Source organism: Mytilus galloprovincialis, chromosome 13, assembly GCF_965363235.1.
Source record: "Mytilus galloprovincialis chromosome 13, xbMytGall1.hap1.1, whole genome shotgun sequence".
NCBI lineage: Eukaryota > Metazoa > Mollusca > Bivalvia > Mytilida > Mytilidae > Mytilus > Mytilus galloprovincialis.
The window spans coordinates 16,189,315-16,216,237 of record NC_134850.1 but is presented as its reverse complement, the minus strand read 5'-3'; the positions used below and the strand labels follow the sequence as shown (position 1 = coordinate 16,216,237).

At 32.0% G+C, this 26,923-nt stretch overlaps 1 protein-coding gene across 1 annotated transcript in view; it reads left to right on the top strand.

Moving 5' to 3' along the window:
• Positions 1-26,923, top strand: part of LOC143056366 (QRFP-like peptide receptor) — a 46,185-nt gene that overhangs the window by 10,260 nt on the left and 9,002 nt on the right. Inside the window, exon 2 of the mRNA XM_076229454.1 lies at positions 9,964-10,025. The gene's annotated coding sequence lies outside the window, so the exon portion shown is untranslated. The remainder of the gene's footprint in view (positions 1-9,963; positions 10,026-26,923) is intronic.

Genomic DNA, 26,923 nt, shown 5'->3' with positions numbered 1-26,923 from the left:
ATCTTTTAAAGGGTACTGTATCAAATCAATATTAACAAACAACGGATGCCACATGTGGATCAAAATCTGCTAACTCTTTCGGAGCATCTGAGATCACCTTCCGTTTTGGGTGGGGTTCGTATTGCTTGGTCTAAAGTTTTCTATGTTGTGTTTTGTAGTTACTGTTGTTAGTCTGTCGGCTTTTTTTTTTTTTTTTTTTTTTTTTTTTTTTTTTTTTATCTTTTTTGGCAATAGGGGTGTTAATTCATTTTAAACTTAATTTGAGTTTGAAAGCAATGAACTTTGGTGTCTATTATCTTTCTTTTTATAAGTTTCGAGTGTTACGTAAAATTTTAAACACACAATTAAAATAATACCAGTTACGGGATAAATATAAAGGAAATCTTGGATTTGGGCGATGTGTTACATGTACTTCATGTCTGTAATTCTTTAAATTTAAGGTCATGTTCCGTAATTCTTTACGTTTTATCCAGCCTTCCCTTTTTTTATATTTTAGCATCCTGTTAGCATTCCATTATTCTTCATTTATTTTATTTGTCGATTTTTCTTGAACCTGGCCTATCATTCTCTCTATTCTGTAAACTCGATCCATTCAGATCCTCACAGAGTACCAATGTCATATCATATAGAAAAGACAAAAGAAAAACATTATATAACATTTATAACCTTCGCTTATTTTTATGAGAAATAAAATGTTTATCAATTAAGAATAAATTAACCCCAATATAGTTAACTGAATGATGGTTAACTATTTTCCATCAACAGTTTTATTGGCACTAGCTTGTTTATTTCCAGTAAACAGTTTTATGGTCACTGCATGGCTTTTTTGTCCGTGATTGGTATTTTATGGTCACTTCATGGCTTTTTTGTCCGTGATTGGTATTTTATGGTCACTGCATGGCTTTTTTGTCCGTGATTGGTATTTTATGGTCACTGCTTGGCTTTTTTTGTCCGTGATTGGTATTTTAGAAATGTGATCCCCAAGCCTCCTGCTGTTAACAATTAAAGCAAAAAAAATACAGAAATTTCGTTCGAATTTTTTCGTTTTTGCATCGCAAATATGATATAGAAAACAGTAATTAATAACCGTTGAGATAATATAATTGTTCTTTTGTAACTTATATGGTTCGTAGTTTTTAGATTCCAACATGATATTTTGATTCTCTTTTTGCTATAAATGCAGAACGACATCGATGGCCTTCGTCTGTGATCTGATCTTTGGTCAGATTGTTGTCCCCTTTATATACTTATTCCCCATTTCAACTCTATATTTTATTAAAGCTACAAAATACATGTAGTCTACACATGACTGCATAGAAAACTAAAGACTTTACAACATGTCCTTATGTTGCATCCGTTTATAATCTTCTTTGAAATAAGCAAGCCTACATATTTGTAAAAATACATGATAACATTATCACATGTAATTGATCGTGATAGCTCGTACTTTCTGTTTTTAAATCAACCAAGGTCGAGATGATACCCGCGTGCTTACTAAACTTTAAATGTAAATGTTGTGTTTAAAATTTGTATTTCAAATTACCTGCAAACCATTATAATAATAATTTTATATTAAGGTTACTACATGTCAGGGGAATACGTTTTAAAAGATAAATGTCAAAACAATTGAATTCGAAGAAAGTTCTTTAATTACATTCTGTTATTAAATAACCAAATTTCCAATTGACGGACAGACATGTACTGAACTTTATACCATCTTCGAGGCGGGGGTATAAGAAATGGGTGCCTTCATATAAAAACAAAATTCTAAATTAAATTAATAATCTTTTTGCCGCAGTAAGAGTCATCACAAATAGTAGGTGCATTCTTAATGAATGTAATGTACCTAATTTAAATACATGTAGTTCAATGACATATCTCAGTTTTCTCAGAGTAAGACGATGATATAAGGTATAATTGTTTGTTGTTCATTGTAAACATCTCCATGACTGTCATTTTTGTTTTGTTTTATGGTGGTTGTTTCCGCATATCCTATAATTCTTAGTAGCGACATCAAACAGTTCATTGACACTCACAAATAAAGTTAATCCGTAGAAAATATTCACAAATAATGCAACGCGCCTCAAAACTCATCTTCATTCTCAAACAACCTAGTAGGCAATCGATAAAAAAAAATACAAATGGAGCTACGAATCTTAAGATTTTATTATCTATTCACAAATAATGCATCGCGCAGCAAAACTCATCTCCATTCTCAAACAATCTAGGCAACAGATAAAAAAAGTATAAATGGAGCTACGAATCTTAAGATTTTATTACCTATTCAAATTATATAGTTATATCTTTGGTACTTACTACCAATTATGATGAGATGACAGGATATAATGGCGGCAGATTAATAAGGCTGATTATAAATTGAGATTCGGAGACAATTTAGATATGACCCCTATCATCCAGAGCGGACATATCACTACGAAATGTCCACAAAAAGTAGGATCTTCTGATTAGGTCTATTAGATGAGGTTTCCCCTCGGCGATACCGCGACGATCGACCATAACTAGTCTGACATCGGATACATTATTTACTAGCATTAATTTTGTTTATCTCTCATTGATATACATTGATTCTAATATTTATTACTGTTCTGGCTCTGGTAATTATAAAGTGGGCATAATGCAATACAAGTTTAATGAGTCAAGCCATTTCCAACTGATTGTTCTAGCTTTTATGTTGTACTGTTATATTTGTATCCCAGATTAGATTTAGGGATGAGCACTCATAATGCTGATTAACCCCGCCAAAACCTTTATGTACCTGTCCGAAGACAGGAGGCTGTCATTCGTCGGTTATCTTTTGTTGGTGATAGTCTCATTAAATTTGTTTGACATAAATCAAGCCGTTTGGTTTCTCTTTGAATTGTTTCATATTTTCTCACTTCAAGGCTCAGTGGTTAGGGCCATATTTTTGCCACCATTTTTAGTATAATAGTTTACATTTACAAATTGTGACTTATATGGAGATTTGTCTCATTGACACTCATACATGTACCACATCTTCTTATATCTACATTATTTAGTTTTATAGCTGACTTTATGGTATGTAGTTTGCTCATTGTACGACCTTACATTTTTTTTTACTAGTCTTATACATGTTTTAAGTACCAATATACTCCTCAAACTACTGTTTTTTAAATCAACCATCTATTCAAAACATGTTTAATCTTTACTATATATATATATTTATATATTCTCTTTGTCTTTTATGTTGGCATTTGACAAAACAGATTTCTCTGTTCTAAGCATAATAGTAATGCGCAACTAGAATGAAATTCAAAACAGTGTGGCTGTGGCCATTGATTGACACATTAAATTCATCCATTGACTGGGACAATTTAGGTGAACGTTTGTATGTAACGACCACTGCTCACTATGTACTTTTTAAAGACACTTAAACTATGGGGTCACCAAAGGTTCTCAACACCTTAATAAAGTAATTCGAAAAACTAATCAGAAATAACACGATGTTTTGATTTATATCAATTATAGAAATCAAAACATAAAGGTTATTCTTGATTAATTTTTTGAATTATTTTATAATTAAAGGCGTTAAGAAACCTTTGGTGACCCCACAGTTTAAATATCTATCGTAGGTACGTCGTGAACAGTGGTCGTTACAGACAAACGTTCATGTAAATTGTCCCAGTCAATGGATGAATTTAATGTGTCAATCAATGGCAACAGCCACACTGTTTTGAATTTCATTCTATTTTGAAGTTCTTATAACCAACTATTGATCAACTTGCAAGAAAACTAAGACCTTAATGCATAACAATATAACAAATCCCAATGTTTCTTTTCATTCGTGAAATAAACCTTGATTATAGCGAATGATCCCCTTTTTATTTGAATATAAACCCATCAAAGCATATAATAAGCAATGGCTGATTGAAAATCTTTGATCTTTTAAAACTTTTCTGGATTTAATCTTTACAAAGTTTTCATTTCTCTTTGATAACTATCTATCCCAGATGCATCATTATTCCCTCAATTATTGTGAAATTGATTTCCAACGCTTATTATTGTATAACACGAAAAAGCTGTCATATTGATACGTCTTATAACCGAATTTCAATATTAAACAGCAGGAGATTAAGGCACGATTAATTGCATTAATTGATTGGTTTACGCTGATTTGTCTTTAAATCAAAAATCAAAAGTTAAAAAAACATAATAAAAACATGGATCTAAGACGGTTCTGATCAATTCATTGATACAAGTGTGAGAGAGAGAGAAATTAAGAAGAAACCCGACACGGTGAAATATATAGTGACTGTTTATGAATTATAGAAATGTAAAATGTATTGTTTATTTAATTGATGTATTTTAAGTGTTATATTCCAAAGTTTATTTGGATTGGAGACCTTCCACAGAAAATCTGGAAATCCTTGTCAATGAAGATTGGAGTCGCAGGCACTTGCCACGTGTGAAGTCGAAATTTTCATGTTTTCATATGCAGCACCACTAGTATTGCGACATGCACACAAGGAAACAGTTAGAAAGAGAACAAAAAACTTGCTTGGAATGTTGTTTTATTGATGTAAAAGTTGAAAACTTATTTCATTGATGTTTGATAGATTTGTCTGACTAGTGTCATTCTTTGAATTCTTAATATAGCCGAGGCACTTTGGTAGTCGTTTATTTACATTGATAACACGATTGAGTTCGAACGTCGGTTCGGTAAGGTGCCTGTATTGACTATATGATAGATAGTTTTTCTACTAAAGGGTTTTGGTTCTCTCTGAGTAAACCGGTTCCTCCACCGATATTAACATGGACGTCATATTAAAGCCAAGAACGATGCGTTATATACTGTACAGCGTGACTGTTATGTGTATCGTGATAAACAATCTGTATGTCTTAATGATACACGATATAAATAATATGAATCACCGACATTACTTTTTACCGCAAAGTTGACCATATTAGTTTAATAGACTACAAAAACCATCAAAACACGGCCACTACGAATAACTTGTTTATTATTTTGAATTTATCATGTGAAGTATCACCCTGCGGAACTCGAACTCTGTACATCTGTGATACAAGTCAGCGGTCAGCGCTCTTACCAAATGAACTCGAACCCTGTTTTTCTGTGATACAAGTCAGCGGTTAGCGCTCTTACCAAAATGAGCTTAACTAAAAATAGCACTCACTTACGCAGGTCAACCGCTTACGGCTTGATCAGTATATTCTATTGAAGGAAGTAATCCCGTCACACATTGATAGAAATTATATACATTTGTACATTTAATTATCTTCTCAATTTGCAACTCCCATGGGCAAAAAAGACTATAGACAGTCGTAGTAATACATACTAATCTTCGCATTTTTTAATGTCAATCTTTCTTTTGCATCCTGGTAAAAAGTATAAATAAGAAATAAATGCACCTCATTTATAGATTGCGCTTATTCTGAGTGAAATTAATCTGCTTTGAGAAATTTCTAGGCTAAGCGTTTAACACTCTGCGTGTTATGTCTAATTCTAGCGGTCGGTTTGACTTACTTTCTTTTCCTCCTGAGAATATCTTTGTATTGATATGACACATATTGTTAAGCCTTATGAATGGTCTCTATGGACAGATTTCTAGACGAGGAAATCCCATTACAAGTAAAATAAACATATGGTACAGATTGCAGTGCAATCAACAACGGGAATCTGTTGTTATAGTAGAAACTGTCTATTTCTTCTTGATAATTGACGTTGTCTATATATGTAACTGCTCGTTATATCTTGGTACCATGCTCTTTTCGACTGCCGGAGATCGTGCGTACGTCCCTGATGACATCAAAGCGCGAACTATTATGTCTTTACAATTTTATTGTAATCTGGAAGGAACACTGAAATAAGAAACAATAATTCTTATATAAGAAAATTAAGAAACAAAGACGGATCGGATCGGCTTGGAGTCATAGCAATGGGTCCAATAGAGATATACTATTTCCTTCTGTATGTTACATTATGAGTCTCCACGGTAAAATTCGATTCAGCTCGATGATTAAGTATAAATCAATGATAGTCATGTCTTTATGATCTTTTCATTATGTAATGGATATGCATATACTATTTGTAACTAGACCCCAAGCAGCTATTTGTCTCTTTTTCTATTGAATTCAAAGATTTCAAATTAGGCACACGGAAAAAAGGCACATGTATAAACCAATCGTCTAAACCCGGTCGATTCCGTTTGACAAGCGAATCCACACACGGATTGCATCAACCATTGTTTGTATAAACAATATTGTAAACTTAAGGAGGAAGTAATATGTAAAAAGACAGCACTCTTCAAAATCACTGATTGGTTTGCTTTAACCATTTTCATAAATGCACGCAAAGCCTTTATGTATAACAAAGCAAAATTACGTCTGTATCATAAAATTGTGTAAAGAGCATTGACTAACTAATCTCTCATTTACGGTATTGCAATCTTACATGTATGAATTTAATGTATAACTGGTTTACCTTGGGAATCAGATACTTTCAGTCATTCAACATTTGAAAAAAAAAATTAACCCTGGATTTGAGCCATTTTATCAAAACATATTCATTGCAAACATTATCTACCAACATATGGAGCACAAACCCTCCCCAATCTGATTGAGGTCCTTTTATATTGTTTGCATGTCTATTGACTGAATTTATAACTCATAGTGCCTCTCTCACTTGTTTTCCAACCCTTGATTCGATCTATCGTGTCAAAAAATATTCAAATCAAACATTATCAACATATCAATGAAGCACAGATTTTCGGCGTTATTCAGAAAGCTGTTAACAATTCGGGTGGACCTTGACGGCGTATATTTATTCCCTAAATTTATCCCTTTAAGCGCTTTGCTCATTTAAAATGTAACTTCCTTAAACTAAAGGTTATTCCCGTCAAACGAAAATAACATATATTTTCCATAGATTACCATGTGCTTGAGGCTTGCTGTAAATTAACGAAGTACATCACATGCTATTGCAGTGACTTTAAAATTATTCGTTTAGCAAATTGATCTTCTGCGTCTTATTTGTAATGAGCAATTTATAAAGAAATTGATAACAATCGGCTAATTTTGACATCTCGACGAAATATAAACACATACACATTAAGAAGAATGTCCTTGATCTGGTACATTTATAATAGCTATGTAGGTTCCTTGCACTATTGTAGCAATTTACAGCGATACAGGAACAACACAACTATTAATTTTGTCTTGCACGTGTATTTTAATATAACATAAGTCATAGTGGGTTGAAGACTCATTGATGGCCTTCGGGTGTTTTCTTCTCTTTAGTCGGGTTGTAGTCTCTTCGCCATATTTCCAATTTCCATTATTATTTTTATTTGGAGCATGTATTATTATCAACTGATGTTTGCATAGTCCCGACAGAACTGTCACACATAATCGAATATATTGTTAATATATGTGTTAACACCAAGAAAGCTCGTTGGTTCTGTGTAGTGGAATGTCTACATGGTATTCGTCGTTTGATTTTTCTTTTGGGTGGTTTAAAAAACAAAGTAAGGAAAAAACAGACAAAGTCATGTTAGTCTTTTTATCAGAATTTAGATCAATTCCTTTTCTTTTTTAATATCACCTAAGCATATTTTAATTGTTATTTCATGTCTTTGATTCCGTGCAAATTCCGCCTTATATATCATAATTCTTAACGGTGCAAATATCGCAGAATGAATCAAGTCACTTTTTTTTCTTTCCGAAAATTGTTGCCACAAGGTACAGATATTGTTCATGAAATATTTGTTGAGAACAGACTAAATTATTAGATTTATGACCCTTTTTCGCATGCTGAAATTACGAATTCTTCAACAAATTGCTTATCTTGATCATATTGTAATGTCATAAGACCATTAGTTGTCCTTGAAAGCAGCAGCTGCCTTTGAATGAGAAACTGACGATTTTTCTTAAGGCTTGCCAGGTATTGAAGTGATTGCTAATTGAACAGGTAAATACATTTATCCTGCAATTGGGTGTTCTACTATACAGATACAGCCCTACAGATATCGCTTAAAAGCTCCGCCCACTGCCGGACTGAGTATTGTATGAACCTACGAGATCTCAGAATGTGTATAGGAGTCGCATTCCAATGACGTATCAATTGCGAAGTAACGATTATTTTTATACAATCTGTTTGTTTTGAAACATTTCTTTTGAGCAATAAGAATCACACCAATTTTCTGATAACATACACACATGAACAGCAGTCTTTTCTACGATGACAACTACCAATTTCAAAACTTGAATGTGTATGATTGTGTAACAAAAACAATCATGTCAATTTCAGCATGCATTTTAGTGAATGTCGAGTCTGAAGCGTAGGACAACTCGTACACTCCTGTCTCAAGTTGGACAATGTTTTATTATTTGTTTTTACTGTTGAAATTATTTGTTATGTTAAAATAGATAATTATTCACCTTGAGCGATGTATTATTGTAGACCATTCGAGATTCTTTTTTTACGAACCCGTCTTCTGCTGCATGTGTGATTACTACATATCGTATTACTACACGGGCCTCAATGGATTTCAAATCGAAAATAAATGCAAAATATGTGTTTTTGTGTCTTTCAAACACAAATAATATACAGAATTAATTGCAGGATAAAGACAATAACTGTTTAGTGTCTTTAAATATCAGCTGTATTTGTACTCGGCTCGAAACAGGTGTATTAGCTCGCTTAAGCTCGCATACACCTTGTTTCCTAGCCTCGTACAAATACAGCTGATATTTAAAGACAATAAACAGTTATTGCCTATATATAATGACAAACTTTTATCTGCCGGTTTTCTTCATCTGTCGGCCCAATTCTGTTAAACATGTTGTTAATACCCGCTAAAGAAACATTTATAAGACACGTTCATTCTAGATCCAAGACGGATATAGATCTTTTAGTCTTGATTATCCGCAAATTTGAAATAGAATGTTCCCTTCGCGTCAAACAAAAAAATCAGCAATAATAATTTGGGGAATCAGTAGTGGAATTGCCATGACATTTATCTTTTTCTTATACGGTTAAGTTACTCTGACGGAATAAAATTTGGTATTTGAAATATTATAAAATAGTTATTGGTTAAGGTTTGATTCGTGCCATGAAGTCATTTCAAGGTTTTAAAATTTCTTAAATTCATTGTTCTATATATTGGTAATTACATCAGCAAATTGATTTGTTCAATTAATGTTGGAATTTGCTGGGCAATGAAATTGCTCTTAACATGGAAAAGCGATTGCAATAATTGTTAATATAAGAACTTGTTAAAGTTATGCGTGAAATACATTGTGACAACGCAAAGCTTTTTCACAGACAGGTTTTAAAATAGTAGGAGGCGTAGGGTACGCGTCCATGCTACAGGAATCAATATGTAAGGGTCTAGATGAGCAGGTCAAAATATAAAATTATGGAAGATGGACAATAAGTGTTTATTACATAATAGGTTTATGTTGTGGTCGGTTCGAAACGAGAGAAATGTTCGCTGAAGTTAAGGATACAGTTATGAAGTAGTTTCTAACCATCTACGTAATTTGATTCTTTAAAAAAATTGTTTAATTAACCATTCATATCCCATCTTAACTTTCTTCATTTCAACCATGTCGGCTCGTACAAAAACAGCTGATATTTAAAGACCGTCAAACATATTGCCTATGTACTAGTATATGGAGCCAAAATATCCCTCTTTCCTCGACCAATTTACTGATGACACCGCACATCTGTGCTGACGACAGAGTACATTTCTACTTTTTAAGATGACATTGGTGATTTTCTAGTGTTATGCGTGTCTGTATTTTTTTTTAATTACATGCACTTGTAATGCCATAATTACTCTTGCCTATTTACCATAAAAGTTTAACTTGACTGACAAAACGATTGTTAAAAGAGAGATGCATTTCTATAGAATATAGTTCTGTTACATCACAATATTTTATTTAATTTCCTCTTATTTGTAGTTACAGTGACTACGTTATAGTACAGTTGGAACATCAGATAAAAGATCTGGAAGACATATTGCGTAAGTAGTTTTTCTTGTAATTATAACATTCTGAAAATTGAACAGTAAAACCTCAATTGGCAACATCAAATTATTACTAGATATAAGAAGATGTGGTATGAGTGCCAATGAAGCAAATCTCTGTTAAGGTCAGAATTTGTAAACAGTAAAACATTGTAGGTCAAAGTAAAGCCCTCAGCACGGCGCATTGGATCAAACCAAACAACAACCCATAAAGAGCCCCAAACATGACTAGTGTAAAACCATTCAAACATGCAAACCAACAGTCAAACTTAATATATAAAAATGAGAAAGGAGAAACACTTACGAACTACATCAACAAACGACAACCACTGAACAACAGGTTAAAATCCTAACCTAAACTCAGACAGTATCTAGTATCTTTAAAAAAAAAAAACTGCAGCTTGCGTTTCAACCGGGTCCTTATATAATGTTTTTAGACAGATATTAAGTGCATGTCTTGGATATGAAAATAAGAAGATGTGGTATGTTTCGATGAGACAACCATCATCCAGCAGAGACCAAATTACATAAAGGTTATATAGAGGTAACCGTACGGCCTTCAAAACTTGAATTGTGTCTTTCCGACATTAGTTCATGGATGTCAACAAATATGCTAAAACTTAATTTAAGATAAAACCGAACTTATCATATTCACACCGAAACATCTAAAAGCAAGTGTACCAAATCTCCAACTCAAAGTCGGTTATACAGTGATAAGTAGTGTATCCTGCGTGAAAAACCTAGGTGTACACTTTGATCAACACCTTACGATGGAACGGCAAGTTTCTACCATAGTAAAATCTTGTCATTTTTATATCAGTAACATTGGACGTATTCGCAGATTTATAACAACATCCGCTTGCAAGGCACTAGTGAACAGTCTAGTTGCATCCAGACTTGATTATGGGAATATTCTGCTGAACGGTATTAACAAGACTACGATGAACAGATTACAAAAAGTACAAAATACAGCAGCTCGTCTTATCACCAGGACAAGAAAAAACATGAACATATTACGCCGATACTTGCCGATTTACATTGGTTACCCGTCCAATACAGACCACAATTAAAAATACTTACTTATGTGTACTGCGCTTTGAATGGCGTTGGTCCTGCTTACATTCAGAAACTGGTCAATTTGCACGTACCAAACCGATCTCTGCGTTCAAGCTCAACTAAACTACTTACAGTTCCAAAAGTGCGGACAAAGACATACGGTGAAAGACAATTCGATTTGGCAGCGGCATCTCTTTGGAATAATCTCCCGGACAGTTTAAGACAATGCAAGTCCTTAGAGTGTTTTAAATCTAAACTAAAAACTCATTTTAATCGCATTGCCTTTTAATCAGACTTTTTCCTTTCTCTCTTACGGGTTTTTACTAGTTTATGTAGTTTTGTATAAACTTTTAATGCATTTTGTTTGTATACCTTTTTAGGATTTTTGCTTGTTTTGCATGCTATTAACCTAGATTGCTATTTATTTTTTAATTTAGTGTTTTACAATGGTTCTTTTTTGTATCGACCTTTTATATTATGGTGGGCATTTTTGTTTTATATGTTATGTTAGTACTTGAATCTAACAGTGTATGTTTTATGTTTATTATGTTTTTGTCTTTGATTTGTTTTAATTATTAAAATCGATACGTAAATCACAATTCCGAAGCAAAATTGTAACTTTTATAAAGTATGCATAATCCGTATGTTGTTGCCAAAAAGTACCAAAAAAAAAGGGATACCGATCCCCCTATTTGGTTGTGTAAAGGCAACTTATAGTTTCCACCGTATCATCATAATAAGTTATTTTCACATTTAGACTTCCACCTGATTTTTTTCTAAATTCTAATTCGTAGATTTCCTTTTATTCACAAAAATGTACTTTTTTATGAATAATTTATACAAATTTGGGTAATTTGGAACGACTTGTATCTTGAAAAATAGCACTGTGAACCATACTTTTTATTACGTTTGAAAAAAACAAACACACATGAAACCGTGATCTTGGCAAAGTTTAAGAAAACATTCTATTTTCTATTTAAGGGAAATATATACCGATCATCCTTTTAAAAAAGAAAACACGAGATAATATTACACATATTTCCAGTCTAGTGCCATCGGTGATCAGCGAATCTAGTTTTTAATAGTACAACTGTATAGACATTTACGTAAGCCAAAATGAAAATCTGTTTTTCAGTCAAACGAAAAGAAAGTTGATATCGGATAAATGTGTACTTTTAAAACAGAATTTCGAACTGAACTTATACAAACATAAAATGTTTTCTAGAGAAGAAATACAGACATACATAAAATACACAGCCAGTAAACATTTGATTTAAGACCTTAAAAAAATATGACTGTTTTAAGCTCGTCAATTTGAAACTTTATTAAAGTACATAGATGGCAGTAGGCTATGTTATTCGCGCTTACAAGATATGATATTATATATATATAGGTAGATAGATGAATACCATTGAGGTGTTACGCGCAAGGTTAAGAATGGTTCAAACGTTGTTATGCAGCAAGAGGTTACACGCAATAAAGTATATTACCATTATGTATTTCATCATTTGATATTGACTGAAATGTCATGCATAAATAAAAATTAAAATGTATCGTCAGGGAATGAGTACTAAAATGTACTCTGAAGATACGTAAATGGAACAAATCGTCATAACGAAACTTCAAAAGATGTCAATTCATTTCGTAATTTAAAAGCTGAAAAATATGAAGTGAAAATTTCTTACTCAGCATCAATACCCATAGTTCCATAGTATCTTCTTACCGGAAGTTACTATAAACCAAATCAGGTTTAGTAGGCAGACCTTTGGTGATTTCTTACAAGTTTAATCACAACCTTCAGACTCTGTACGATGGAAAATATTGACATATTGTATAATAGACACTTATCTAAATTAAAATCTTACATGAAACAAGGAAGCAAATAAAACCAATTAAAACACAAGGTGTTGAAAAAAATATCAATCTATTGAAGGACGTGGTTTTCACAGTAAAATGTTTGACGCTTTTAGTATGATCAACTCTAATAACTTCTATTTTGTGCAGTTTGAGTTCACAGTCTTACAAAGGGATTTATTTGAAGAAAAATCTTACATACATTATAAAACATTTTATCACGGAAAGTAATTGCCTTTTTATAAAGTATATTTACCAAAGGGAAAGTGAAAAATAGACGAGGTTCTGTGTGTTTGATTGATTGAACGATATTCCACGTGAAGGCGAACTCAATTGAACATTTATGTTTTTCGTCTATTTGCTGTTGACGTGTACCCAATATCATAATCTGTTTAATATACCGACTACTTTTGATATAATTTACGCCCAATTTTACCTGGAAACCAGTGGTGTGTAGCATAAACACGAGGGTTAAGCATTGAAATCAATCTTAAATCATACAGTAGACTTTCATTGGTAATCTCAAACGACTTTGAAAAAATAAGAACATTCATGCTGACTAACACATTTCGTTAAGGTCTATTTTGAATCTAGAAAGGAAAATCATAACGACAACGGACCCGTTATAAGCTCAGCTGCAGGGGCCGTATGCATAAAACATCTTAACTTAAGTATTCCTTAAACTTAGATTTCACTAAGAATTTCCTTAGTTAAGTAAAATTCTTAAGTGGTATGCATAAACTTACTTAAGTCTTCACTTAACTAAGGAATACTTAAATCGGAACCTTTCTCTAATTACCGTATGATATATACTAGCTCATCACATGTACTCACCCGTGTAAAAGTTTGTTATGATTATTTAAATTTGTTGATCAATGCATGCTTTTATTTTAAAGAGTGGGGTTAAATTGATATTGGTATACATGTAAAACAATTCAATAGAACCATAACATATTATACTGAGTGCCAATGAAAACGCAAACTTTTGTTTTTCAAAAAATCTTATAACTTTTATTTTATTTATATTAGAACTTTGTATAGTTGGTTGAAAATGACTTTTAAGACAATTATCGACAACTTTACGGTTGAGTGATTTTTGGAACAAATGCGAAGTAAGGGTTATTTTGAATGGACATAAACCGAGTTCACCGCTTTTCGACATACGCACCATTTTCACGAATTTGTCATTTAAAGCTTGGCTAATGTCATGAATTTTCCCGCCCCCATTGTAAAGAAACTGCAATAAACACCTGAGTAAATGCCAGGACTTTCTGAGAACCAGCGACATGCAGTTTTGGGCATGATCCAATGAAGCCCTTCACAGCATACAATAACGAGAAGACTGAAGTTGTAGCCTCTACAATAACCCAAATCATCCACAAATTCAACCAAAATTGATCATTTAATGATAAGCCACATCCCGGGGTACAAAAAGCAAGAAACGCTCAGCAAGACCGATACATTTGGTCTTTAACATATCGAATATCGACTCTGATGGCTGTCCAAAGGTCACGAGAGTTCAATGGTGGTCACATTAGAACCTTTGGAGCAATTTCAGTAAAGCACCATTTGCGCAGAAATTGTTAAAGCGCACCACAGTCTTCCCGTAGTGACATCTAAACGGCCGTCTGGCGTAAACATCGAATTCTGTAGACCAAAAATCATTCATTATGTACCAAAAACCGTCAGTGGTGGTTACATAGACATTTGGCACCCGCCTTGGCCAATAGTCATGCTTTTCGCCGGATTTTGGCCCGATCGAGCAAATTTTGCATCAGATTTGACATGGTTGAGACGATGAAAACCACCACCAATATCATAAAAGCAGCTTGAGTTTGCTTTGCGGGACAAGTGGAATAACATTCCTTGGGATCACATTAAACGTCCGGGATGATCATTTCCACGGCGCTGTCGAGATTTCGCTGTACCACGGGGTTGTAACATTTTTTGTTATGACTGTGAGTTGATGATTCGACATTGGATGTTTCGTTTACCAATTTTGCCCGAAAGGTGACAATGAAACATTTTTGTTTGACATCGATCTATTGTTAAAATTGTTAATTTTCAAGAACAATTTATTTTGAAAGATTATCATTTCTAATATAAATTTTATTTTTGAAAAACCAAGTGTTGCGTTTTCATTGGCACTCAGTATAGTATAATGATCAACAATTGGCGCATATAAGACAACGCTTTTTAAGGTTGGTGTTTTGACGGATGAGCATTGGAGGAGAATATTTCGGTAATCCAAGACTTTCCTCTTCTTAATCTTTAATCATCTTTTAATAGGTGTAATATTTTCTGGATACAACAATATGTTTTAAACTCTAACAATACATGATCAAGGTTTCAGTGGCGTAGCACAAGACTAAGAGTATCATTGTAAGCAAATCATTTTACAAAACAAATCATTATACACTTTTTTCAATAAAATGTTTACTATAATAGTTCAGCTTATTATGCACTGACATCTCTCTTTCCAGACCCCTTGCTTACATTTGCTTATGGTTTGAAAAAATCTATTTTGATGTGAAATTCACATTTTTATCACTCCCCTTTTACAACAAAAAAGGGGGAGGGTAGAATTTTTTTCCAGGAATCCATATACAAACTAGGGCATTTTTCAAAAGTCCTACAATCTTTACTAAACCAAATTATTACAGTAAGTATATTCTCAACATATTAACGTACTTAGCAATATTTTCGATGCCGCAATATATCTCATTGAATATATAAGGAAATATAAAAAGATAATTTGATACGAGTAAGCCGGGTATCATAAATAACTTATATGATCTTATATAAATTTCGAATTCCATAGGGGTGTAGGAGTGTGGACTTCTGACTGCCGTAACAGTGGTTCCATAAACAATTAACTTATTGTTTAAACAAAATGGAGGTCCATGTCCACATCCCCCTCCCTTTTTTATGAAAGAAAATCTACCCTGGGTAGGTCTTAAAACTTTTTGATTTTGTTCCTGTAAAGTGAAAAAAAATAGGGTATGCCCTACATCTTTAAAATAAAACTAAATTGAAAATTCAAATGATCCCCCATCCCCCCCCCAAAAAAAAACCCACAAACACATGATATAAAAAATGTGGCTTTGCATGCCCTCTCTTCATTCCTTAATTTTGTTTTAACTTACGGTTACAAATGATCCCCCAGCGGTTCATTAAAAAAAAAATTAAAACGTGCACGTAGAACCATGAATTACATGAGTATAAAAACTGAGTACTTTGCGGTATAACACGAGATATGGGAAATTGTATATAACTACCCACTGTTATCTCTTGATTTGTTGATTATACGTGATTTGAACAAAATTACGATGATCGTTAATATTTAGCAATACATGAACGAATAATTAGTATTCATTACTGATATAGTTATTAATCAATTTAATTGTAGGTAACCTATTAATGATCTGCAAAAAACGCATACTTTCGATTGATCTTTAACTATTTTTGAAAATTTAAGGAAGCTCTATAGGTACCTTAGACTTAAGTGTTATCTTAGGCGTTTCCTTAGTATAAGGAGTTTTATGCATACCACTTAAGTTTTGTGGGCGTGACTTAAAACAACTAAGATTTTACTTAGGAAATACTTAGTTTAAGATTTTTTATGCATACCACTTAGATAAAAAGGGCGGAGTTTCCTTAACTTAAGTGTTTACTAAGGAAAATCTTAACTTAAGTAGCTTTATGCATACGGGCCCTGTTCTTAATCATGGATATAATAGACTTTAAACGGTATTCTTAGACGTCTATTAAAACTAACAATTATCATAAAGTATAAAGAATTCGTTATTTTAACAAATTGAAGATTTGCTTTCTCATAATCGTCACTCAAGATACATGTATAATTACATAATCGTTATCAGATAAGACACCGAAAACAAATGTCAATTTATATATATAATGTGTATATTTGTTTGACGCACATATGTAGATGGTTGATAGACGTACCAAATGGATGCGAGCTCGATGGAATAATTGTCAATTGGCTACATAATAGAGGATCTGGAAGAACGTCTGTAATTTCTCTATTTTCAAACTTGTCATACATTTTCTCTCTATTATTTTACCATTTTGATCGTTATTCTTTATTCTGTATAAAAATGTAATTTATCTTCTCCTGTATTTTCTATTCTTGATTGTTTTTCCTACTTTGTTTATTTTTTGTGTGCACTTATTCTGCAAGTTCATATAAATAGCTGACTAAAGTTATTTGTTCAAATTTACCTTGGAAAACAGTGCAAAAAGTATAACAAAGGGGATAAATCACTGATCTGTTATAAAATAAATGAAGTTTCAACAGTATTTCTAATCGTGGTGTAATTTAGCGTTTTGTTAGTTTTGTCGCTTCTGGTGGAACATAAACTATTTTCATGTAGAAAAATATAATTAATATTTAATGGTATTTTCAAACGTGCTGTAAATAAACGTTTCTTGCTAGTTTTGTCGCTTCTAGTGAACATACGATATTTTCATATACAAATATGTAATAAATATTTAATGGTATTTTCAAACGGGCTGTAAATAAACGTTTCTTGCTAGTTATGTCGCTTCTAGTGAACATACGATATTTTCATATACAAATATGTAATAAATATTTAATGGTATTTTCAAACGGGCTGTAAATAAACGTTTCTTGCTAGTTCTGTCGCTTCTAGTGAACATAAGATATTTTCATGTAGAAAAATATAATTAATATTTAATGGTATTTTCAAACGTGCTGTAAATAAACGTTTCTTGCTAGTTCTGTAGCTTCTGGGAGTACATTTGATAGTTTTCGTGTAGGAAAAATCTGAAGAAAGTGAATTAGCAGAATATATGGTATACTGTTTGATAAAGAGATATCGATTGTTTCCCGGGAGCCAGTTTTCTATAAATTGAAGTTTCATTAAAAGGACGACAAATATAACACAGCGAGAAATCTCAATTGTTCAAATTATCAAGTCTTAAGAGTCGTTCGATATGTTTTTAACATCGCAGTAAAACTGTCGTTAGAAGGGATATTTTGTCAATGACGTTCAATGGAAGCTGTTGATTATTTATTGTAAACACAATTTTCTGTGATGTTTATTCAGAATGGTGTTTTTGTTCACATCAAGGTATGTAAAAACTGATTTTTTATATTTATATGTAATCAACGAATTAGCCAGCTGTCATGCTCAATTCATACACCAATTTAACAATTTATTTTCATAGAAGTGCAAATTTAAATGATTAGTTATAAGAAAATAAGACGACATGAACATTAGAGAGCACACAAATGACAAAACAGAAATTGAAGTATTTAGCAAAACTGGATCGTTTAAAATGTAAATGATTATATAATATTATTGATAATAGAAAAATAATATTAAATAAAAACATTTTTTTCATAATGCAATTTCTAAGAAGTACATATGAACATGGTGATTCATTAAATGATTGAAAAAAACTACCAGACGCACAAAGAATGGCACAAATGACAAAACATAATTTAAGAGATTGAGCATAATTTGATAGTTTAAATAGAAATGACTATACTTTGATAATAAATAAGCTTTTAAATCAAAACACTATTCAAAGAATGTATATTGCTAGAAGTAAATTTTTACATGTACATGTACATGACAATTCATCAGTTGATTGAAAAACGACTACCAGACGCGGAAAGAAGGCCACACATGACAAAACAGAAATTTAAAGGTTAAGCAAAATTTTTAATAATTTCAAATGTATACAATATCTCACAAACATGTTTAACCCCGCCGCATTTTTGCGCCTGTCCCAAGTCAGGAGCCTCTGGCCTTTGTTAGTCTTGTATTATTTTAATTTTAGTTTCTTGTGTACAATTTGGAAATTAGTATGGCGTTCATTATCACTGGACTAGTATATATTTGTTTAGGGGCCAGCTGAAGGACGCCTCCGGGTGCGGGAATTTCTCGCTACATTGAAGACCTGTTGGTGACCTTCTGCTGTTGTTTTTTATTTGGTCGGGTTGTTGTCTCTTTGACACATTCCCCATTTCAATTCTCAATTTTAATAAATATTGATTGTAGTAGACGTGATAATAAAATTATTAACTCCATTAATGAAATTATGATTTTAAATGTAACTGATTAATTTCTTCGAAGAAAGTTAAGACAAACCAGTACTTAAAAGCACAGTAGACATGGTAGAATGTGATCAATTATAGCGAATTGTGTTGAAATAATTTATAATAATGGTGCAATAAAATTAGTGAAATTATGACAGTGAACTTTCTCAAAAGGGTGATCGTTTGATCTTTATTGTTTTGGTTCTTTCAAGCGTTTTACTCATTCAATTTAACAAGTAGACTTCAAATATCTCGATATCTAATGATGGTTACTATAGAAACACAGTCGTGAACATTGAAATCGAAAAACAGCTAATTGAAAATAGTGGTGAATAAATAAAAATTAAATTAAAAAGCGTACAAAAAAAATCGATTATAACGAGATACTGAAATATGGAAAGAGTGAATAATTGAGTGTTGAAATATAGAAACAAAACGGACAATAATGGTTCAAAAGAATAGTAGAAATGAGGAAAAGTAAAGAATATAGAAAGCAAAACCATTCCTGATTTCGAAATGTGTACAGTAAACCTTAAACGAACAGTACAAACATTACCGTGTTAACTTTTGTTTATGGCTGGTTTAAAGATTTATTTTTCATAAATCTGTTATTGCATGTGTCAAGCTGCACAGTGGTGAATCATGATGTTCCAGTGTTTTGTTTAGCGACGTCATGACAGTATAACTGGAAATGCCAGCCCTAGTCTCACCGACTTTTACCAAACATCGCCTATAAGTACATGTTTATGTTTTCTTTTTCATATTCTTAATATCCTTAATAAAACTAGTAAGCAAAACACTTAATTAAATAAAAATACTACACGGCTCCCGTCGCACTGTTGATCATAGAGTGTATCACCAGCTCAATCTTCGGTACGGTCATGATTTATAATAATGGATTTATGAGTTTTTAACATCAGTAAATTACTGTTTTCAGTTTATTTATTCAACACGTATTTCATTTATCTTAATTCATATTATATTGAATGGTGACATATCGTTACATTGTATGACTTGTACTAAACGACTCATCAATACTTATGTTTCATTTGTTTTCATTGTTTTTAACAAATAATACAAATGGAGGAAACTTTAACGACATTGAAATTTAAGAGTTATTTAAGTAATAAACATAGAAAGTATTGTGTTTGCAAGTAAGATTATTAAAGGTTTGTTTTTCGTAAACAGATGTTTTTTTCTTTCTTCCGTAAACACAATTCTCCTTTTCTTTATTTTTCCGTAAACGGCTGCAACTTTTTTTGAATTTTTTTCCCGTTTATACAAGAGAAGGGGAAAAAAGAAGAAATTGAAGGGTTTTTTCTTTTTTAAATAGAACCAAAAGGCCTTCAAGTTTCATATCAAAATATAAAAATCTAAATTTGTTGCATCCAAAGCGTATTTCTTTTCATAAAATTCATTTTACCTTAATGGATCTTAAAATATATTATATAGTCTAAGCATTAAAATCACAAAAATAATGAACGCTGAGAAAATTTCAAAACGGAGAGTCCCTTATCAAAATTTTTAATGACAAAATCAAAAGCTCAAAAACATTGAATGCCAACTTTGCCTGGATTAGATGGCATCCGTTTCTTTAGGATCACAAATATATCAACTATACATAATGTTAGAACTGTTTCTATGTTATAATTAAATCATGTCAGTAGCAAAACAAAAACTACTGGGCTATTGATACTCTATGGACTTGCAGTACACATATAAGGAAAACCTACTGAATGATGTATGTCTGAATTGGGTACACATATTCGTTGTGGTTTATCATCGGAAACTTAAAACAAACGTATGTTAAGATCATGTCAAAAAGCTAAATACGTGTGCTGGGTTTCACCAGCGCGTTTCACAAGTTTCACAAGTCAATATGATTAGCAGGTTCGGTTACAAGGAAGGCACGTAAAACAGTATGAAGCATCGTGGTTGATATGGATTCAACAGTGCGTTGCACCGGCATTACAAAATGTAGTAACTTGGTTTATAGGAGGACAACAAGTATATTATGATATAGTAGTACATGGTTTCAAAAAAGGCATTGCACAAATCTTCATTGAATTAATAATAATTTCGTTCCAAGGAAGACAAGCTAACCATTATGAAGAATGTGGTTTCTAAAGTTGATTTAACCAGGTACATTTGATGACAGAGACCACAATACGTCTGTTGCAATGAATTCACGATACCAAAGTCACTGTCTAATGAGACAAATACATGTATCAATATTGTCACAATTTCAGGCAACTTTCTTGTTCTCATTTAATTTTTAATGACAGAAAATTTACCTCAAGATAACTTTTTATTCAAATTCAGCAAAGCAATCATCGATTACGGTCTCCCCGCTATTATTTACTCCCTCTGTTCATTTCCCCTGTACCTCACCCTTTTCCAATTTGTTTCTGATCAACACCCAGATGAGCAAGTTAAAGCATGTGAATTTTGTTTTAATACTTATCTGGAATACGACAAAAAAAAAACGAACATAAAATTAGTATATTTGTTTTGTTTTGTTGTTTTTACTGCAATAACGCGCGGCCACGAGTACCATGTGTGATGTCTATTCAAGGAAAACTGTAATAAGTTTAAATATTCGATCAAAACCTCTTTGTAGGTTAAGTGGTAGAATCTGAATAAATCTACACTGAACTTTAAACACTAACGTCAGATAAACGGATTAAAAAACATAAGTACTGATAAAGTCTTCATAGTTCAAGTTTGTATCATTCATTTATAAAAACACACTTTTCCCTAGCAAAAATCAAGACATCATTTGTCATATATCAGTCGTTTCTTGGTATTGTATATTTACAAAGCATGCAATTTTATAAAAATTTGTAAAAAAAACTATCAATCAGAAAGCAACATAAATTCACAATAACTACTTAACTTTGATTTATTCTCCAATAAAACAGTATAAAATGTAATGCTCTACAGACACAAAAACCTTATTATCGGAATAAATATTCATTCAAATATCACTTCATTGAAGAGTTAAGAAATGGTTTTGACAGGAAAACATTACGTAATGCTAACGAAATAGGAAACGTAGAAAATCCAAATTATAGAAACTTAAATTCGTGCAAATGGGTTTCCACATGAATGAATTCTCTAATTCAGAGTGACACTTCGACAAAACCAAAGTTTACTTTGGATCTTTATGAAGAATTGATTCTTAACTAGTATGATGTATTGAAATGAAGCACTGAAGTCGTTTCAGTCAATGATTGATCAATTTGTGTTTGGCAGCCATTTTTTTTACATGTGACCTCATCAACACTCCATCATAAATGACAAAATTAAATGTAACGAAGAACATCAATTTAGCCAAAAATGTAATCTTACTATCGTGACCTACTGTGCTTATTTGTTTTTTTCTATGATTCCGGGTTTTTCATGGAACCATTGGTACAATCTAGTACATCTGGTGTCCTATTAATAAATTTCGAAAAATATTTAGTTGGCCTTAATTCCAACTCGTTTGATTGGAGCGTCACCGGTTAGCCTATACAAAACGTGCATCTTACATACTTTTGATTTTTAACCCTGTGTGCTAACATTTTAAATTGTGAAATTTTAAAATTGTTTGTATATACATTGAACGACAAATATATGTGACGTATAAAATTTTCTGACGTCAGACACACGAATCAATGAATGTGTTTGTAGAAAGATGTTTTTGTGTTCTGTTAAATTGTTCCTTTTAAAATTGTTACACGATGATGACTGCTGTACCCATATTTTGACTAATTTATTTATTGTTGAGCCTTCGACTTTAGTCGAAAAAGCGAGACTAAGCGATCCTACATTCTGTCGTCGTCGGTGCCGTCGTCGTCGGCGTCGGCGTCGTCGGCGTCCACAAATATTCACTCTGTGATTAAAGTTTTTGAAATTTTAATAACTTTCTTATAATATACTGGATTTCTACCAAACTTGGACAGAAGCTTGTTTATGATCATAAGATAGTATCCAGAAGTAAATTTTGTAAAAATAAAATTCCATTTTTTTCGATTTTTACTTATAAATGGACTTAGTTTTTCTACGGGGAAACATTACATTCACTCTGTGTTTAAAGTTTTTAGAATTTTAATAACTTTCTTAAACTATCCTGGAATTGTACGAAACTTGGAAAGAAGCTTGTTTATGATCAGAAGATAATATTCAGAAGAAAAGTTCTGTAAAGATAAAATTCCAATTTTTCCCGTATTTTCTTATAAATGGACTTAGTTTTTCTTCAAGTTAACATTACATACAGTCTGCAGTTAAAGTTTTTAAAACATTTTTAAGATTCTTAAACTAGCCTGGATTTTTACAAAAATTGGACAGAAGCTTCTGACAATCAAAACATAGTATCAAGAGGAATAATTTTATTATTTTTTTTCATCATTTTTGTTGAGTGTGTAATTAACAGCAAAAGTAGGCGAGACACTGGGTTCCGCGGAACCCTTACAAATTTTGATGTCTGTTTAGTTCACGCATCATTGTAAATATAACGGAATGTGATGAGACTGTAATCAAAGTGAGAAGGTTAGCGCTATAAAACCAGGTTAAATCCACCATTTTCTACATTTGGAAATGCCTGTACCAAGTCAGGAATTTGACAGTTCTTGTTCATTCGTTTTTGATGTGTTTTATTATTTGATTTTGTCATGTGATTATGGACTTTTCGATTAGATTTCCCTACAAGCTCAGTATTTTTGTGATTTTACTTTTTGTTAACCAAATTGTCAGCCTGTTATCTATGATGATTTTTCTCTAAGTTTGATATTTAGTTGTTTATTTCAAAATAAAGCTCAGCCACAGTAACTTTGTAACATGAGCGAGTATATATTTATGTTTACATACGATGGTAAATATATATATATATATTATACAAATATAGCCTTTGTATGAGGTCGATACAAGGATATATTGACCTGAAAGAAGTATATTGACTGAGGACGAAGTCCGAGGTCGATATACTTCTTTGGGTCGATATATCCTGTATTGACCTCATACAAAGGCTATATTTGTTATATTATTAATTTCCGATCATATTTGTATCAAAATCGTCATTTAGGTTTGTTGGAACTTTATAGATATTACATTGTCTCCTTGACAATAACAACATATTAATTGTCATTTCTTAACTTTTTTTTTGGACATTTTATGTATTTGAAGATTTATTTTCGTCAAATGATCGATCACAGATATCATTTGTTTCAAAACGTTAAACAATATCCTGAAATTCATTACATGACGTCACAAAGTATATCGGTTCTTAGATATTCTAAAAATAACCGTGCAATATGCTTTTTGCAGGTCAATATGCTTTTTGCTATCCGCCGTTTTCTCTCTACCTTCGAAAATATAGTTTAACATCTGACTATCCCTAAACGAATCAAATTTGTTAAAATATACGAATTAATAATATATATATATATATATACAACATTTGCAAACAAGTTGAATAGTTTTCTTAAAACTTTGACAGTGGGTCTTCGTGTAAATGAGAAGGATGCATGGCTATACGTTATTTGATTTCTAAAACCATGAATTTGGCCTTCAAACTGTTTTTTTATTGAATCGTCACTAATGGTTCCTATAAGGACAAAACGCGCGTCTTGTAGACCAAATTGTAAGCCTGCTATCTTTGATAAGTTATGATTCATGTTTGATGTTCAGCTATTTATTTTCAAATACAGCTGAGCCACAGAAACGAAGTAAGAGTAACGAAATACAAACACGTATATTTACGGCTGGGTCTTAATGTATAGGTGTAGGATGTAAGAGTAACGAAATACATACACGTATATTTACGGCTGGGTCTTAATGTACAGGTGTAGGATGCAGCGTTATAAATAAATTAAGTTAGATAATCATTACTTTGGCATACAAACTACTTTGATTGGATGGCCACTGATGAATCCTATAAAAAATTAAACGCTCTTCTTATTGTCCAAATTGTAAGCCTTCTTGATAAAAATACAGCTCAATCGCAGAAACTGCGTAATAGGAAGGAAAATAGATACATGTCTATATACGATGGTAAGCATATAAACATAAAACATTTTCATTCGAACCTCTTTATTTTTTAAAACTGTGAAAACATTGATAACGGAACATAACTTTGTTGCAAATTATCTTAAATATTTATGTTTTTTTGATGCCGTTGAAAATGATCTGAACATTAAGCATACTCACCAATTAAATCTTAAGTAAGCTTATAAAAAGAATGATGCATACCTTTCCAAGGCTTTTGTGAGTCATGTGTATTTGCTATAATTGTTTTTTTTTTAAATTTTATTTTGGTTCATTCATTTTTGTCGGAGTTAAGTGTGACGTCCATTTCGCTGAACTAGGGGCCAGCTGAATCCAACCTGAGGATGTGTGATATCCGTACTGTGTTGACAATCAATTGGTGGCCTTGGATTGTTTTCTGCTCTTTAATCGAGTTGTTTTCTCTTTGACGCATTCCCCGTTTTTATTTTCAATCTAATTCCTTTAAAATGTTATATTTCATGTACTTTTATGTAAATTAATTAAAATGTCTAGGTTTATTGCATATCAAATTGATATTTAATATCTTTCATAGCTTTGTAAATTAAAATTTAAATTACGTTATCAAACGATAATCATTCAATTCACTGTAAAGCGTTAAAACTTATGTTGCAATTACTGTATTTCATCAATTTAGGAATGTCAAAAAGTACAGAGCGTTAATCATTTTCTAGTAGAAACAACAAGAAAACAACAAAGTTACAAACGCACTCATACACATGAAACACACAGTAATCTCACAACTAACAAATTTCAATATACGTTACTTATATTTTGAAAAAAATTAAAGGCAGATTTGAAAAAAGAAAAATTCAAAACGGAAAGTCCCTTATCAAATCCAAAAATTAAAATCACAAAGACATAAAACGAATGGAAAACAAATGTCGTATTCCTCATTTGTGTTCCTGGACGTGGAACATACATTTTCTGATTTTGAAAATGGTGGATTGACCCTGATTGATATCTAGCTAAACCTCTCACTTGTATAACAGTCGCGTAAAAAAATCATGTTTACAACAATGTGTTCAATCAAAACAAAAACAAAAAAAATACTATAAATTGAAACCAATAATATCTCGTCTAAGGATATATATTAAACATTATAAAAGTGTGATTATCTCGTTCGCTTCATTAAGATATCATGCCTATTTTAATCTTCAGCGAATGCGATACCTCAAAATGAGGTCAAAACTCTTTAATAGAAAAAAAACCTCACGATATTAACTTGTATAAATAATTAATACAAATGAAGACCTCTGTCTTTTCAATTTCAACAGTATCTGTTTACTCTGAACTTTCTAATACAGCTTAAAGATGAATATCACAGACAAAGAATATAATTAAGAAGATAATGGACTAGTTGAAGGCACATCTTGATCAAAAATATTGGATTGCGAACTTAAACTTTAGATCAAATATATTAAATCTTCACTCTTGTTTGGTCTTTTGAATTGTCTATGCATTCAGTCGTATTTGCATTCATTGTAAAAAGCTAAAGATAATAATAGTATTATATTGTACTCCTTGTTTTTCGAATTCTGAAAACTCATTACTTTAAAAAAGATCACTATACCGACAAATTAAACCTCAAATGAGATTTAGTGCTAAGAATAATTGAAAAATAACCTTCCGCCTGTTATTCTATTTTCTGTCAATTCAAAAAAGAATTAAACAAAATCATTTCGTTTCATTAGCATTGGATAAAAATAAATCCGGCACATGTTCCTATATTGGCCAAGATCTTTAATCAAATCATGTATTGAAGTTGGACTTGAAAATTAGAATTGTATTTGAATTTCACGGTCTCTGTATTGGCGAAGGACATTTTAGTGCATTGATACGACATTTCATC